Genomic DNA, 18,417 nt, shown 5'->3' with positions numbered 1-18,417 from the left:
TTCAAGAAACTTTGGAGTTGGATTCTGACTGGAGTTCTGGAGAGGTTTCTTCAGCTCCCTCTCAGGGACTGATGCTCAGAGCCTGAGCAAAAAGCCCCAGAGGTTCATTCAAGTTCTTGTGCTGTGCCTGTGCTGCTGAGCTGGCCTGGGCTCCTGGCACAGACTCAGCTCCTGGTAATCAAGAAGAGCTTCAAAAGCACATTTCTCTTGATGAGCAGCTCTTCTGCCAGCCCAGCAGGGCTGGGGCACTGCCTGCAGCCACCCCGGGCACAACACAGAGGCACAGAGAGCTTCAATCAGGCAGGGTTGGGAAGGTGCTGAGAAGTGCCTGAGGCAGAATCACTGCCAGTCCTTGGCACAGGAACCTCTGGCTGCAGGACAATGCAGCTGCAGCTCCTGGAGCCATCTCCTAAACCTGGAACATCCCAGTGCCTACAGACCCTGTGAGTACATTCTCTGATTGTCTTTCGTGCAGAGCAGCCAGAGGTGCCCAGGGATGTCCTGCAGCCCAGGGCGCTGTGCTGTGGCAGGGACTCTGCTGCCTGCCAGGGACAGCTCTCAGTCAGCCCTGACAGCTTCTCCCAGCGCTGGGGAGAAGCTGTGGGGGGAAGGAGCCACCCTGAGCAGGGCAGTGGCTGCTGCTGAGAGGGGCTGGATGGGGCAGGCTGCTCTCAGCTCCAGACCAGCATGCATACAGCTCCAGAGCACACTTCCCAAAGAAGGTAAGCCTGGGATTGCTGTAAAGATCAGGAGCTTTCCTGAGAGTGTTTTCAATTTCTTGCTTGGAGAAGGATGGGAATGTTGGGGTGAGGACAAAAAGATTTTTTCATTTTATGCATTTTTCATATATTTGTAGCTCTATAAATTACTTTTACATAGTTATAAATCTATAATCCTTATTTAAGTCTGTTAATCTCTTAATGAACTTTATTACTATTATATACTTCTATAACTATCATCCTGTATTTTCTATTATTTTCCCTAAGCTTTTTCTATGATTTTAGAAAAATAAGCTGATTTTCTAAATACATTCCTGAAATACATATAGTATACAATACATATAGTATCCTGTATAGTCTTATTATCAGGAAGAGGACCTACAAGAACATTTTGATTTTTGACCAGAATGTGAGCAGTCATAACAAAAATAGAAGGCAAAGAAGCCCTTGGACTTACTTCAATGGATTGAGCCAGGGGTGTGCAACTGGGGTAAGTGAATCTCCTGTTGGATGTTCCTGTAAATTTTCTTTATTAATCAACCTTAATAAATTGTGTAAATGAGGGCCCGGGTGTTCCCCATCCCCACTGGGACACCTGGAAGCTTCCAATAAGTGTCTGGTTTTTACTTTACTGTTCTAACACTGTTGCAAGGGTTTTTTGATTTTTTTTCTCTTCTGATTATAAAAAACAAGGGGATGAGAGAAAAAGAACAGGAATTGTAATCCCAGAATCCCAGGACATTCTGAGTTGAAAGGGACACACTGGATCATCCAAGGAATGTTTGCACATTTACAGAGACTCCAGAACTCTAACTTTGGATGGTCTGTCTCTATGCTGGGAGCCTCCCAAAGGGCCCTCAGCCACTCCTCAGCCCTGGGCAGCAGCAGCATCACCTCTGCAGGGCCCAGCAGGGCTCTCCTCAGCTGCCCTTGCCCAGCTGCACACAGCGCCTGCCCCAGCCAGGGCCCTGAACACAGGCAGGCTTCTGTAGGGCCCCAACCAGGGCACACAGGCAGGGATGGGCTCTGTGAGCGCTGGCAGGGACAAGGCTCCTCTCAGGAGGGAATGTGCAGGCCCAGGGAGATGCTCAGGGAGGGAGAGGGGGCTGAAGAGAGCAGTGCTGGGGGCAGGAGGGCACTGTTGGTGTGTGGGAGGTGCTGGGCACAGCTGGGCACAGGAACACTGTCCTGAGTGCCCGGCTGTCTCTGCCCTGCCTTTTCAGGCACAGCACCACAACATCTCTTGGTTCTGCCCTGCCCTGATATTGTCACTATTATCTGCTGCTCCCAGGGAGGCTCTGGCATTTGCAGCAGCTGAGTCAGGCACTGCCCTTGGCATTCCTGCCAGGCAGGGCTGTCCATGGGAATGGGGTGTCCAAGCTTCCCTGGCACCTGTGGGGCTGTGGGCAAAGCAGTCCATGGGAAAGGGGAATGAGCTGAGCCCCCTCCCTGAGATCCCAGAGATCCCAAGCCTGGGCCACTGCCTTTCTCTATTCACTGCTGCACACGGCCAATACATTTTCCCTGCCCCTGTGCAATGGCAATGCCTTGGATCAGTTCTTCTGTGAAATCCCTCAGATCCTTAAGCTCTCCTGCTCTAAATCTTATCTCAGGGAACTCGGGGTCATTGCAGTTAGTGTTTGTTTGGTATTTGGCTGTTTTGTGTTCATTGTTTTTTCCTATGTGCAGATCTTCAGGGCTGTGCTGAGGATCCCCTCTGAGCAGGGACGACACAAAGCCTTTTCCACCTGCCTCCCTCATCTCACTGAGGTCTCTCTGTTGGTCAGCACTGTAGCAGTTGCCTACCTGAAGCCCCCCTCCATGTCCTCTCAATCCCTGGATCTGGCCCTGTCAGTTCTGTACTCAGTGGTGCCTCCTGCCCTGAACCCCCTCATCTACAGCCTGAGGAACCAGGAGCTCAAGGCTGAAGTGTGGAGACTGATGACTGGATGCTTTCAGGAACATTAAACTGATGGCCAATTTCTGCAAATCACTTCTAATGAAATCATCTTTGATACTTCTTATTGGCTTCAGTGTGGAAGTTTGTTATCTTTGCTCTATTTTTTCATACTATCCACAAAGAGGTGTCATTCTTTCTGCCATTTCTCATTTTGTTTCTCTCCACCTTCCCTGTGGCCACAGACTGTGTCAATGAGGGGCTATGCTCTTGGTGCCTTTAAATGAACTAAAAGATTCTCCCAGGAGAGTTTTCTGCAGAGATGCCCTTTTGTTGCCTTCTCTGGAGCTGCCGCAGCAATGTCTGTGTGCAGAGCTGGGGGCAGATCAGTGCTGGCACAGCAGCTGTGCCCAGCAGCAGCAGCACTTTGTGTTGCCAGTGCTGCTGCCCTGGCCCTGCCCCGCTGCCCTGGTAGCCCTGGTGTTGCTGCAGGGCCTGAGTGCTCTCGGGGCTGGGCACAGCCCTGGGGGTGGCAGTGCTGGGGCTGCAGCAGGGACAGGCCATGGGCACTGCTGGGCAGCGCTGACACCTCAGGCCAGGACCTGGGGGCTCCAGGCTCCTTGCCCAGACTCTCTCAAGAACACAGGCAGGCCAATGCTCAGCACAGAAAACCCCCGTGAGCAGCCCAGGCTGGCCGTGGGCAGGCTGGGGGCAAACAGCATGGCTGGGGCTCTGCAAGGGCCCTGGGGGAGATGGGAAGGAGCAGCAGAGCAGGGGCTGATCCATCCCCAGTGCGCTGCACAGCCCAGGGCAGCGTCCCAGAGCGTCCTCATGGAGCCGCCAACAACATCCCCCCTCTGCAGCCCTGGCCTCTCCCCCAGCTCACACAGGTGCCCCATCCTTGCAGGCACGGACACGGCAGCACTGCCTCAAGAGCCCCCGTTTGCATTGCACACAGCAGGTGGGAGCACCCCCAAGCTGCTGCTGTGGGGACATGAACCTGAGGGAGCACAAATGCCATCAGCCCCTGAGGCCAGCAAGGGCTGGGGACACCAGGGAAAGCACTCAGCTTTGTCCTGGCGTCTGCAGTCAGCCAGCAAGTTTGTTCCCATCAGCTTGGAGTTTCCTGTCCCACTGCAGACGCTGTTGCTCAGAGCCAGGGCTGCCTGGCAGCCACCCCCAAACTGCCCTGAGCATTTCCTTTGCTTCACCTTTGCTTTCTTTACTCTTCCTGTTACAAATTTCTTCCTATTACCCATGCCTACTCCCTCTCCTGCAAACAGCCCATCCCTGTTTGCCCTTTCCTCTCTGGCCCCACTCCCCATTGCAGTTCCTGACTTGGCCCCATGGGAACGTCCCTTGGGCAGCGGGATCATCCTGCAAGTGCTGCAGGAATTGTCTGCAGGCTCCTGCAGTGCCTGGGGCTGCTCCCTTGCCAGAGGCACCCCAGGCCAGGGGGGCACATCTGGGCTGCTGTGTCTGGCTATGGGGCTCCCTGTTCTGGGCAGTGAGGAGGAGCTGCAGAGGCTCTGCAGGACTGACAGGATGGGCTTTGGGGCTGGCAGGAGAAGCTGAGGGACCTGGGCTGCTGGAGCTCCTGAAGAGGAGGCCCAGGGCTCCTCCTGCAACTGTTCCAAGGGTGCTTTCAGAGAATCCCAGAATCAGGAAGGTTGGAAAAGTCCTTGGAGATCATCCAGTCCAACCTGTGCCCTGACACCGCCTTGTCTCCCCTGAGCCTCCTTTTCTCTAGCATAAACAACCCGAGCTCCCTCAGCCACTCCTCCCAGGACTTGTGTTCCAGACCCCTCCTCAGCCTTACTGTCCTGCTCTGGACACGCTCCAGCCCCTCGATGTCCTTCCTAAATTGGGGGCCCCAGAACTGCAAAGAGCACTCAAGGTGCTGCCCAACCAGTGCCACGCACAGAGGAAAATTGGGTGCTCTGCTCCTGCTGGCCACACCATTTCTCATCCATAGGTGTCCCAGGGCTTTCATGAGGGAAATGGTGGGGAGGAGGTAGGAACAAAGTAGGATTGGTTGTCAGCAGCCATGAAGGATCTTCGTTTTCATCTCTGTCCAGACTGCATTAGAAGGTGCTGGGGGTCAATATCAATTGTAAATTGTAGATATGAACCAATAAAGAGGAAAAGGAAAGAGGAAAAAACATTTCTCTCTGATTTTTTTTTAAAGATAGCAGATAAACTTTTACTATATTTTAGAAATGTGTACACCACAGAAAAATTGAAAATCTAAGTTATTCCCAAGAGCTTTCCTTGTTCAGGTCCTTTGAGCAAATACTTATCAGTTTTTGTCACTGAATTCCTGAACTGAGGAGATCCAGAAAGAAGAGGCCTCTGGAGTAGTAAAATTCATCAGCAACCTCCAAATGGCTGAGGATCCATCCCCATCAGAGCAGCAATTAGTAGAATTGGGCACAGCTTTGTGGCTGCCCCAGCTCTGGCATGGGCCCTGGGCCTGGAGCAGGAGCAGCTCTTGAGGGCCCCAAGGCTGCGGCTCTTGTGCTGCCCTGGGTAGATGGGATGGCAGCAGGGGCTGAAGAGCTCTCAGCACCTCAGCCTGAGGGGAGCAAGGCAGGCAGGGAGCCCCCTTTGGCCTTGGCCAAGCACCTTCCCCCATGGCTGGGGCTGAGTCCTGTGGCAGCTGCAGCTGCTGCTGTGCCCTTGCCAGGGGCTGAGGCCGTGGGGCAGTGCCCAGAGCAGCCTGGCCTGAGCAGAGCTGTGGGGCCAGAGCCGGCTGGGCTGGGCTGGGGAGAGGCCCTTGGTGCTGCCCAGAGCTCAGGGCAGCTGGCAGAGCTTGCAGGGAGCTGGGCTGGGCTCAGAGAGCCTGGCCCAGAAACCATCAGTGTCCATCTCAGCCTGGCTGAGTGTGCAGGGGCAGGACTCAGGCCAGGCCTTGTGGGGCAGGGCCAGTGCCTGTGCAAGGCATTGCAAACAGGCAAGCGGCCCAGAGAGGAGGCTGCTCTGTGCCTTTGGTAGCATGGACAGAGCAGGGAGGGGGCCCAGGACATTTGTCAGTGCCAGTCTCTGTGCCCAGCCCTTGGCAGCCGTGGCTGCTGAGCCCAGCTTTGTCCTGGGCTGAGTTTGGCTGTGGCCCAGCTCCATCCTCCTGCGGGGCTCAAGGCCTGTTCCCGGCCATGGCCAGCCCTGGCTGCCTCTCTGCTGGCCCAGAGGAGGGCAGAGCCCGGGGCAGGGCTGTCTGTGCAGCCCCACAGGTGCCACGGGCTCTGCAGGAGCTGGCAGAGGCTGCCCAGCAGGGAGGCCATGGGGCACAGAGCCCCAAGGCTGCTGTGGGCACCACGGCACAGGGGCCATTCCCAGCCGCAATGCTCCTGGCCTGGGCTGGGCCTGCACAGGGGCTGGGCCACCATGGCTGGGCCAGCACAGGGCCACAAAGGGGCCACGCAGCCGCTGCCAGGGCTGACAGCAAGGCCAGGCACACACAAGCAATTGCTGAGCATGGGCTGCATTGGCCAGGCCTGACTGTGCCTAAGGCAGAGCTCAGCTGTCCTTGGGGGCTGCAGGAACAGTCCAGAGCCCAAAGAGCCTCCATGGCTGTGTTGGAGATCAAGGCTGCAGGAGGGAAATGCAGGGCTGCTGCGAGATGGGGAGGGCATTCAATTCCAGCACACACCTCCGCTCTCTGGGATCCCAGCACCATGCTGGGCCCTGTTTCAGACTGGAGCAGAGTAGATGTTGATGGGACAGGAGCCCTGCGGGGCTGTCACGGACCTGCAGCTTGCAAGGCGCTCTGCTCTCCCTCAGGTGCTCTTGGAGAGATCCATTCGAAGTTGGGCACCTCAGGTCACAAGTGGCACTGCCTGTTCATGGGCGCACAACTGATGTCTGCCTGGAAAGGGGCTCAGGTTTTAATACCTGTTAGTTTCATCATATACAAACAAATCTTTATTATCTGGGTCATTTGAGTACTTTTAAGAAATGGCACAATTTTCCCACCAGGAACAGGAATTTCCTGGAAGTGTACTGATGGCAGGAGGAGAAATACTGATCTTCCCTTCTACTGGTGTGACCAATATTTTGTTTATTACTTCCTCTCCCTTTTCCTTCAGGTGTTTTCAGCTCCTCTGTTGAAATGGCAATGTCTAAGGACATCTCTTCTATTACAGCAGGTGGATCTATGTACTTCTACTGCTCTCTGATTTCCTCCTCTAGATGCTCTCTGGTCATTCAAGTGCCCCTCAACTGGCTGGCTTCATGTTTTGAGCTGGAAAAAATTGCCCAATATTTCTGAAGTTCAAATAAATATATAATAAATATCCTTTTAATTGTGTTTTTATCTATCACAGAATTACCTTATGTCTTTGTCTAAAATTGTTCATGTACAAAAATCCCTGGGGGACGGGGCACATGTCAGATGCTGCTGGGACAACACAGAGAGCTAAGGAAAGAGCTGTGATGGTTATTAAACTGTTCAAATGTTCAAATTGTGTTTGTTGGCATGAAACCTTTCCGTGCCTCTGAGTGTCACCAGTCCCTGAGCCCAAAGGACACAAACCTGATGAGTTGTGGTTCCCACTGCAGGGGCTGCACTTGGACCTTGGCTCTGCACAGGACAGCTCTTCATCCCCTTTCTCTCTTTTCCTTCCTCTGGGCATGGAGGGAGCTCCTGACTTCAGCCTGTGACTCGTGTGTGCAAAGAGCAAATCTGGGCAGAATCGGGGCAGGGAAGGTTTGGGGAAACATTTGGATCTGTGCTGGGCACAGAAGGTGTTTTCCATTGCTCTGAGACTGTCAGCTGTGGAAAGTAGATTTAATATACAGCAGAGAAATGATGTTTGCCTTTGATGGAGCTGTACCTTCCCCCGACTTTGTTGGCTGACAAGAAATGAACATCCCTCTGTGTCTTGGACAGCTCCTTCTCCAAGGAAAGCAGGTGGGAGTTGGAGCCAAGGATCTGAAAGCTGCAGGTGCGGCCTGGGCTGGAGGGAGCTCAGATTTGCACAAGGCTGTTCTGAGTGCCAGGGCTTGAATGGGGAATTGGTGGGGTGGGGGTAGGGACAGAGTCTGATTGATTGTCAGCCATGGAGGGTCTTGATTTTCATATCCATTCAAACTGCATGAGGAGGTACTTGGATTCAGTGACAATTGGAGATTGCACATATCAATTTATGAACAGGAAAAAATCCTATACAGGATGTAAAAAATATTTTCTCACTGTATGTTTAAATATAATGCATTCACTTTGAACACACTACTGAAATCTGTCAAATTAACCGCAAATGATTTGAACATTAAATTGAATTTTCCCCTGAGGCTTGGCTTGTTAAGGTGTTCTGAATGTCAATGAGCCCTGGGACACTGAATTCCTGCACCGAAGAGCTGAAGGCTGAACAAGCCTCTGCAGCAGAAAAATTCAGCAGCAGCCTCCAAGGTGCTGAGGATGTCAGCAGCCCCCACTGAGGCCATCCCTGCCCAGAGACCGTGGGGGAATGGGCAGACAAGGAGAGCGTCCCTGGGGCAGCACAACTCAGAGGCAGCAGCGGCTCCAGCTGGGAAATGGAGTGTGGAACGTGGCTGGGAAAGCCCTGCCTGGGCTGTGCCAAGCAGGACAGACAAGCCCTTACTGCCATTCCCCAAAAAACTCCCTCAATGAGACATTTAAAAGGAATTACAGTTGTTTCTGTACTCTTAGTTGGATGTACCGGAGAAATACCAACAAGAAATTCTTAGGAGCTCCAAACAACTAAACAGTCTTTATTGCGAACTTTAGAAAAGCAGAAAAACTTTGGCAAAGGTTTATTACAACATCCAGTCAACAAAAAACACTCCTGAAAGCATTACCTTGGCCCATTCAACTTCACAAACTACAAGACTGTTCAATGTAATGTTAATCAAAATTTGCAAGAGGGAATTTGAAAGAGAGAAAGACAAAAAAGATACAGAGGAGTACACACAGAGCTACAAACTCCTGGATTCCAACACTGTTCAGATGGAAATTCCAGGAGGAGGCAGGGTCAAGATGTGTGCTTGCCTTGTGGTCAGCCTTCTGTACCCCTTGGTCTTCCTGGGCCCTTCCTCCAGGTGGGACTTGGGGTCATTTGGTCCCTCAGGAGCTGGGCTGGGGCTCCAGAGGTGGCTGTGGAGCATTGTCTGTGCTGTGCCAGGGACTGACAGAAACTCCTGGGCTGGGATAGAGGCTCTGGGGGGATTGGGGTTCCAGGGCAGGGAGGGGCTGGGGTTCCAGGGCAGGGCAGGGCTGGGCTTACAGAGCAGGGCAAGGCTGGACCTCGTCCTTCCTCCCCTGTGACCCCCCTCCCAACAAAATGTTTTGAGCCAGCAATCTCCTCCAGTCTCTCACAACAGGGAATGTTGTAGGTGATATCCCAATCTTGGCCATGGGCACCTGGACTAGAAGGACAGCTCTTTCCCATAGGAAGGAAAGCATAGAGCCTTCACCAGTTTTTTGGGGACAGATGAAAGGTGACCCTTGTGAAACCATTGCCAGCCAGACTTGTCCTGGCAATCTTCCTATTGGAACAATCCCTGGATATATGGAATTTTTGGAGGTGAAATCCCAATTCTGGCCATGGGGGCCTGGAGGACAAGTCCAGTTATTTTCCATGGGAAGAAAAGCATGGAGCCCCAGTGTTTCAATAGCAGATGAGGAGACTCTCAATGTGTCAGGGAAAGCTGGACCAGTCAGCCAGACTTGTGGTGAAGCCAGACCTGTTCTATGTTCTGCTAGTTTTGTGGGACCCCACAGTGTCACAATAGCCTGTTGAATTCAAGAAGACCTGCAGTGTCACAACGGACCCTTGGTTCAATGGGTCCAACAGTGTCACAATGATCCCAATGATTCCATGAAACCTTGATGTGTCACAATGGTCTCCGTGGTTCCCCAGGCCCCACAATGTCACGTAACTCCGCTGTTCCATGATCCTGCAATGTCACAATGGACCTTGCACCCTGGGGCTTTGTGTTGTCACAATGGTCTCCATTGGCTCCACAGTGTCACAATGGACCATTGTGACAGAGGGGCCCCTGTGTCACCCTGGAGCTTTGGTTCCATGCAGCCTTGCAGTGTCACAATGAACTCTTGGTTTCACAAGGCCCCAGAGTATTACAATGGTCCTCTTGGTTCTGTAGGGAGCCCCAGGGTCACAATGAGGCCTCATGAGCCCTCACAGTGTCACAATGCTTTGCTTATTCCCTGAGGCCTCATAGTGTCACAATGGTGTCCGTGATTTCATGAGTCTTCTCAGTATCACAATGGTCTCCTTGGTGCCATGGTGCCCTACAGTGTAACAATGGCCCCTTGGTTCCATGAGGCTGTGAAGTGTCCTAATGGTCTCTCCTTTAGATTCCATGAGGCTTCTCAGTGTTACAATGGTCCTTGGTTTGATGGGGCCTCTCAGTGTCACAATGTTCCCTACCTTGCATGGAAGCACACAGTGTTAGTACAGTCCTCTTGGTTCCATGAAGCCCCACAATGTCACAGTGGTCTCCATGATTCCATGATTCCCCACAGTGTCACAATGGTCCCTTGGTCTCACAAGGCCCCACAGTGTCACAATGGTCCCTTGGTTCCATGGCCCTGTGCTGCTGCATTCCCCCTCCCCTTCTCAGGCCGCCCCGCCAGCTGAGAAATGCTCCTTGGGCCTTGGCCAACAGCCCCGGGGCTCAGCTCCTCTGCAGCACATCACAAACACTGTCTGCTCCAGGCACTGCTGCTGCCCAACCAGCTCCTGGTTCCTTTAGGAGCAGCCCTGGGAACTGTTTTTGTTTCCTCGGTGACACAAGATCCCTGTTCTCACACTGCCAAAGAAAGCTGTTGGTGCCAAGTGCGGCCAGGATGAACCATTGCTGGGACTGCAGCCCCTCTCTTGGAGACCTGCAAACAGCGCTCCAAAAGGGCTCTTGGAGCTCTCCTGGGCCAGCGACTCCCTCTGAGTGGGGCCTCTCCCAGCCGGGAACTCTCCCATTTGCTGCACTTGGGGATCCTGAACAACAACGGAGCCTGGGCCAATCCCCCCACTCCTCCAGGCTCAGCCCTTTTCCCTTTGCTGGGGAGATGCCAAAGGATCCACAGGGAGCATTTCCTGCCCTCAGGGGAATTGCTCACAGGCGCCTTGCACTGACTCTTTGTGTCTGTGTGCACACAGGAGTGCCTGTGCTGGGGAAATGTGTCAGAAATGCTGCTCTCTGAGGGGCTTGAGTGCCTTGGATAGCTGAGTCAGTCAGATATCCAGATATCAATAAGTAAGGTTAAGTCAGGAGGTCTATGCAAAGTTAAATGCTGCTAAGAGTTGTTCTTTTGGTAAGTTGTTAAGTTTAATTTAGGTTATTAACTAAGTTTTGTTAAGTGGTATTCCTCTGTTTAATTGTAAAGTCATAGGTTATAAGTTAGCCTAAATACTGTTAAGTGCTGTTCTTTTGCCAAATTGTGAAGTTGAAGGTATCAGTAAAGGGTAAGGTATCAGTTAAGTCCTGTTAAGTTTGAGCTCTGTTAAGCTTTTAGGCTGTATTCCTTTGATCCTTGCCCTCACTGTCCTTGTGTCACACACACACACACACACACACACACACACACACACACACACACACAGAGGGACAGACAGTTCTGGGTTAATTTCTGGTTTGATTGCCTGGATTCTGTTTGGTTTTCTTGTTGCTTTGTTTCCCTGGTATGCCTGAAGTGTCCAGTCAGGGGCAGAGTGATTCTTGACAAAGAACTTTGTGCTGCTGTCCTTTAATATTCAATCTGGTTTTTGCTGCTCCCTTGCCAGAGATTTTTTCAGCGCTCTCAAGGCCTCATTGGTAGCAGGGTGAAGGAGCCCTGGCTCAGGCTCTGGCCCTGGGGAAAATGGGGACATTGCCGGGGGGTCCCTGTCCCCCTGTGCCACCCCCAGGGCCCCGGCCCCTCGTCCCCGTGTCAGGCTCTGAGGTCGATCTCGTGGAACATCCTCTGGGGGAGGCTGCGGGGCTGGGGGCGGGGGGAGCCGGGGGGACAGGGGACCCCGCTGTACACGAGCAGGGTTGGACTGCTCTGGGGGGAGCTGTGAGGGGGGCCGGGGCAGAGTGACCTCCCCAGTGACCTCACACAGCCCCTGTGAAGTCACACAGTCTGCTGTGATGTCACAAAGCCCCCCTGTGATGTGACAGAGTCCCTGTTGTGCATCACAGCCACCGATGAAGTCACAGACCCACCTGTGATGTCACAGCCCACTCTGGGATGTCCCTCAGAGTGATGTCACAACACCCTTGTGATGTCAAAGAGCCAGCTCATTGATGTCACACTGGAATGTTATGCAGCTGCACTGTTATGTCACAAATTCACCATGTGATGTCACAGTCTGTTCTGTGATGTCACTGCCTGATCTATGATGTTACACAGTCACCTGGTGATGTCACAACCCACTCTCTGATGTCACAGAACCACCCTCTATGATAGCAGGATCTGCATAATGGCCATACACCCTATTCTATGATATCACAGACAGCTGTGTGATGTCACAATCCTCTCAGTGATGTCACCAAACCCTCTTTGTGATGTCATACTTCCATTCTGTAATGTCACAGCACACACTTTCACATCACACCCTGCTCTATGATGTAATACATCTATGCCATGATGTCACAGCCTGCTCTGTGATGTCACAGAATCCCCTCTATGATGCTCTATCTGCTCAGTGATCTCACACAACAAACTCTGTGATGTCACAGCCCAACTGGTGATCTCACACAGCGCACTCTGTGCTGTCACACAGCCCCTTGCTGACATCCCAGCTGCTCTGAGCCTCTGTGACACAGCCACAGAGGTGCTGCTGTGACACAGCCCCCTCTGGGCCATCCCACAGCCCCTGCCAGTGCTGAACCCCTGTGAGCTCTGTCTGTGCCCTGCTGGTGTCTCTGAGGGGCCCTGGCAGTGCCCCAGCCCTGCTGGGCTGTGCACAGGAGCTGCTCCTGGCCAGAGCTGTCTCTCTGCAGCGCTGCCCTTGCCAGGAGCTGCCTCTGGGCCAGGAGCCCGGCCCAGCTCAGCGGCACAGACACAGCACAGGGACTTTAATGACCCTCTGGGGCTTTGGTGCTCTTTGCATCAGACTCAGTCCCATAGAGTGTGCCAAAAAATTCTCAGGGACTCAAAAGGGAGTGAAACTTAAGTTTCTCATACTTTAAATAGATCCATCTGAGGGACAGGCCTGGGAAAGTGTCCCCAGGTGTTCCAGGTACAGCAGAACACAAGTGGCAGGGATGACAGATGGGGACAAGCAAGGGAAAGGTGTCTCTGGTGCTGAGCAAAGCTGCGCCTCTGTCCCACCCCAGCAGTGGCTGCCAGTCCCTGGCACAGCACAGGCAATGCTCCACAGCCACCTCTGGAGCCCCCAGCCCAGCTCCTGAGGGACCAAATGAGCCCAAGTCCCACCTGGGGGAAGGGCCCAGGAAGACCAAGGGGTACAGAAGGCTGACCACAAGGCAAGCACACATCTTGACCCTACCTCCTCTTGGAATTTCCATCTGAACACTGCTGGAATCCAGGAGTTGGTAGCTGTGTGTGTGCTCCTCTGTATTTTCTTTTATTACTTTCTCTCTTTCTGTGTTTTCTTTTCCTTCTTCTAATTCCCTCTTCTTGCCAATTTTGAGTAACTTAAAATTGAACACGCTTACAGTTTCTGAAGGGGAAGGGGACAAGTTAATGCTTTGAGAAGTGTTTTGTGTTGATTGACTGCCATATTAAACCTTTTGCCAAAGTTTCTCTGATTTTCTAAAGTTTCCAGTAAAAGCTGTTTTGTTGTTTTGAGCTAAGAATCTTTTGTTGATATTTCTCCAGTGAGTCCAACTCAGAGTACGCAAAGAATTGTAATTAATTTTAAATTGCTCTTTGAGAGAGTTGTTTAGTGGATGGGAGTCAGGGCTTGTCTGTCCTGCTTGGCCCAGCCCAGACAGGGCTTTCCCAGCCACATTCCACACTCCATTTGCCAGCTGGAGCCACTGGTGCTTCTGAGTTGTGCTGCCCCAGCCCCAGGGACGCTCTCCTTGTCTGCCCATTCCCCCACGGTCTCTGGGCAGGGGTGGCCTCAGTGGGGGCTGCTGCCATCCTCAGCAACTTGGAGGCTGCTGCTGAATTTTCCTGCTCCAGAGGCTTGTTCAGCCTTCAGCTCTTCAGTGCAGGAATTCGGTGTCCAAGGGCTCATTGACATTCAGAACAGCTTAACAAGCCAAGCCTCTGGGAATAATTTGATTTCAGTTTTCAAATCACCTGTGGTTAATTTGACCCATTTCAGTAGTGTGTTCAAACGGAATATATTTTATTTACAAAGATAATGAGAAAACATTTTTTAGGTCCTGCTTGGGTTTTTTTTCCTGTTCATAAATCAATACGTGTGATCTCCAACTGACATTGAATCCAAGTACCTCCTCACCTCCTCATGCAGTTTGAATAGAGATGAAAATCAAGTCCCTTCATGGCTGACAATCAATCAGACTTTGTCCCTGCCCTCACCCCACCATTTCCCCCACCCCAGCCCTGGAACTCAGAACAGCCTTGTGCAAATCTGAGCTCCCTGAAGCCCAGGCTACACCTGCAGCTTTCAGCTCCTTGGCTCCAACTCCCACCTGCTTTCCTTGGAGAAGGAGCTGCCCGAGACACAGAGGGATGTTCATTTCTTGTCAGCCAACAAAGCCAGGGGAAGGCACAGCTCTATCAAATGCAAAAGTCATTCATCTGCTGGATATTAAATCCACTTAGCACAGCAGAAAGCCTCAGAACAATGGAAAGCACCTTCTGTGCCCAGCACAGATCCCAAGGTCCCCCCCAAACACTCTCTGCCCCAATTCTGCCCAGATTTGCTCTTTGCACACATGAGTCACAGGCTGAAGTCAGGAGCTCCCTCCATGCCCAGAGGAAGGAAAAGAGAGAAAGGGGATGATGAGGTCTCCTGTGCAGAGCCAAGGTCCATGTGCAGCCCCTGCAGTGGGAACCACAACTCATCAGGTTTGTGTCCTTTGGGCTCAGGGACTGGTGACACTCAGAGGCACGGAAAGGTTTCTTGCCAACAAACACAAATTGAATATTTGAACAGTTTAATAACCATCACAGCTCTTCTCTCAGCTCTCTGTGTTGTCCCAGCAGCATCTGACATGTCCACCATCCCCAATAGATTTTTATGCAGGAACAGTTTTAGACATAGATATAAGAAAAGGTAATTCTGTGATAGATATAAAGACAATTAAGATGTTGCCTTATGTGATATTTATTTAAATTTCAGAAAGTTTGGGCAACTCCCTGAAGCTCAAAGCATGAAACCAGTCAGTTATGAGGCACTTGAATGACCACAGAGCATCTGGTGGAGGAAATCTGGGACCAATGGGAAGAAGAAATATCCAGCTGGTCTGGTGAAGAGATGTCCTTAGACATGGCCATTTAACCAAGAGAGATGGAAGCACTTGATGAAAAAGAGAGGGATTAAATATTAGACTGATTATTTGTGGCACAAGTAGATGGGAAGATCAGTAGTTCTTCTCTTGCCATCAGTACGCTTCCAGGAAATCCCCGTTTCTGGTGGGAAAAGGTTGCCATTCCTTAAGAGTACTCAAATTGCACAGATAATCAATATTTGCTTGTATATTATGGAACTAACAGGTATTAAAACCTGAGCCCCTTTCCAGGCAGACATCAGTTGTGTGCCCATGAACAGGCAGTGCCACTTGTGACCTGAGGTGCCCAACTTCGAATGGATCTCTCCAAGAGCACCTGAGGGAGAGCAGAGCGCCTTGCAAGCTGCAGGTCCGTGACAGCCCCGCAGGGCTCCTGTCCCATCAACATCTACTCTGCTCCAGTCTGAAACAGGGCCCAGCATGGTGCTGGGATCCCAGAGAGCGGAGGTGTGTGCTGGAATTGAATGCCCTCCCCATCCCACAGCAGCCCTGCATTTCCCTGCTGCAGCCTTGGTCTCCAGCACAGCCATGGAGGCTCTTTGGGCTCTGGACTGTTCCTGTAGCCCCCAGGGCAGCTGAGCTCTGCCTTAGGCACAGTCAGGCCTGGCCAGTGCAGGCCATGCTCAGCAATTGCTTGTGTGTGCCTGGCCTTGCTGTCAGCCCCAGCAGCGGCTGTGTGGACCCTTTGTGGCCCTGTGCTGGCCCAGCCATGGTGGCCCAGCCCCTGTGCAGGCCCAGCCCAGGCCAGGAGCATTGCGGCTGGGAACGGCCCCTGTGCCGTGGTGCCCACAGCAGCCTTGGGGCTCTGTGCCCCATGGCCTCCCTGCTGGGCAGCCTCTGCCAGCTCCTGCAGAGCCCGTGGCACCTGTGGGGCTGCACAGACAGCCCTGCCCCAGGCTGTGCCGGCCTCTGGGCCAGCAGAGAGGCAGCCACGGCTGGCCATGGCTGGGAACAGGCCCTGAGCCCCGCAGGAGGATGGAGCTGGGCCACAGCCAAACTCAGCCCAGGACAAAGCTGGGCTCAGCAGCCAGGGCTGCCAAGGGCTGGGCACAGAGGCTGGTGCTGACAAATGTCCTGGGCCCCCTCCCTGCTCTGTCCATGCCTCCAAGGGCACAGAGCAGCCTCCTCTCTGGGCCACTTGCCTGTTTGCAATGCCTTGCACAGGCGTGGCCCTGCCCCACAAGGCCTGGCCTGAGTCCTGCTGGGGCAGCCACAAAGCTGTGCCCATTTCTGTCCATTGCTGCTCGGATGGCGATGGATTGTCAGCCACTTGGAGGTTGATGATGAATTTTATTTCTCCAGAGGCCTCTTTTTTCTTGAGGTCTTCTGTTCAGAAATTCAATGTTAAAGGCTAATAAATATTTGTTCCAAACACACCTGAACAAGAAAAGCCCTTGGGAATAATCTAAGTTTTCAAGTGTTCTTTGGTCAATTAGACAGATTTCAGAAGTCTATTTAAAGTGAATATACTGTATTTAAAACAATGCAGAGAGAATTGTTTTTTCCTGTTTTCTTATTTTGTTCATAGATTGATATCAGCAATGTCCAATTGATATTGACCCCCAGCACCTCTTCATGCAGTTTGAACAGATATGAAAATCCAGACCCTTCATGGCTGACAATCAATCACACTTCGTCTCTATCTCCTCCCCAGTATTTCCCTCATCCAACCCCGGGCACTCAGAGCAGCTGAGGAATGCAGTCACATCCAGGGCTGTCCCCAGGGCTCAGAATTGGGGCCAGGTCAGTGAAATCTCTTTATTGCTGATCTGGATGAGGCCATTGAGAGTACCCTCAGTCAGTTCCCAGGTGAGCCCAAGCTGGGTGGCTGTGTGGCTGTGCTGGAGGGCAGGAAGCTCTGCAGAGGGATCTGGACAGGATGGAGCCATGGGCCCAGGACAATTCGATGAGGTTCACCACAGCCAAGGGCCAGGTCCTGTCCTGGGCTCACAACCACCCCAAATCCCTGGCTGTGCCCTGCCCCTGATCCCCACAGCCTGTCCTTTTTCCTTCATCCCTGCATTGCCAGGGACTTTACTGGATAAGGGAGCTCTGCTGTGGCTATGGAGGGAGGTCCAAGTGCTACCACTGGAGTGGGAACCACAACTCATCCCGTTTGTGTCTTTTGGGGGGTGTGGAACTGGTGTCACTCAGAGGCACAGAAAATTTCTCTTCATGGCAAACAGGCCCCAGTTGAACAGGACACCATATCATAACAATCACGCTCTTCCCTGAGCTATTTGCAACATCCCAGCAGCATCTGATGAGTCCACCATTCACAGGTGATTTCCATACTAAAATTAATTTCAGACAAAAGAACAATTAAGTTCTTGTATCAGGATGCTTGTCCTGGAGTGGGTGCAAAGCAGATCCAACAATTCCTGATTTGCAAAGCTGTCAGTGGTGGATGGAGATGGGAGGTCAGGCTGCTCTTGGTGTTGAGGAAAAGCTGAAAGCAGCCTGACTCATTTCATCTCCTCATACCTTGGCTGACATCTCCTCTTTCCCCTTCCACCCATTGGCTTTTGTCTCCCCTCAGGCCCCCCTGTGAAGAGCCTGGCTCTGTGTTCTCCATCCCCTCCTCACTGGCACTGCCAGGCTGGCATGAGGAGCCCCTCAGCTTTCCCTGCTCCAAGCTGGACCAGCCCAGTTCCTTCAGCCTCTGCTCACAGCCCAAGGGCTCCAGCCCCACCTTGGAGGCCCTTCCCAGACCCTGCTCCAGCTGCCAGACATCTTTCCTGCCCTAGGGAACCAAATCTAGGCCACGGTGACCTGGATAATCCCAGTTCTTGCTGTCCTGGTCACACAGCCCTGGCCCCTTGTCCCCTGTCAGTCTCTGGGGTGGATCCTGTGGAACATCCTTTGGTGGAGGCTGTGGCTCCAGGTGGGCTGGGGGGATCCCGGGGGACAGGGACCCTGCTGGGCATGGACAGCATTGGACTTGTTGGGAGAAACTGTGAGGGGGAGCTGGGGCAGAGTGACCAACCCAGTGACCTGACACAGCCCTGCTGGGATGTCACACAGCCCCTCTAGGATGTCACACAGTCCCTCTGTGATGTCACAGCCCATTCTCTGATGTCACACAGCTGGTCTCTGATGTTACAGCCAAATCTGTGATGTCATAGTCTGCTGTGTGATGTCTGACATCTGCCCTGTGATATCACAGCGGGCTCTGTGATGTCACAGAGGCAGTCTATTATGTCATAGCTCTCAATGACCCCACATAACCCACTCTGTGATGTCACAGCCCACCCTTGACCTCATGTTATGAGATGATAAATTGTCACCACCAGCTGAGCTGACACCTGGAACTTGTTCTCCACAACCCCAGGCCTGTGGAAACCACACAGTGCCCATTGTGTGAGAAGGGGAACTGGAAGTTCAGCAGCC

Source organism: Melospiza melodia, unplaced genomic scaffold, assembly GCF_035770615.1.
Source record: "Melospiza melodia melodia isolate bMelMel2 unplaced genomic scaffold, bMelMel2.pri scaffold_70, whole genome shotgun sequence".
Taxonomy (NCBI): domain Eukaryota; kingdom Metazoa; phylum Chordata; class Aves; order Passeriformes; family Passerellidae; genus Melospiza; species Melospiza melodia.
The sequence above is the reverse complement of the archived record's forward strand: the minus strand, read 5'-3'. Positions refer to the sequence as shown.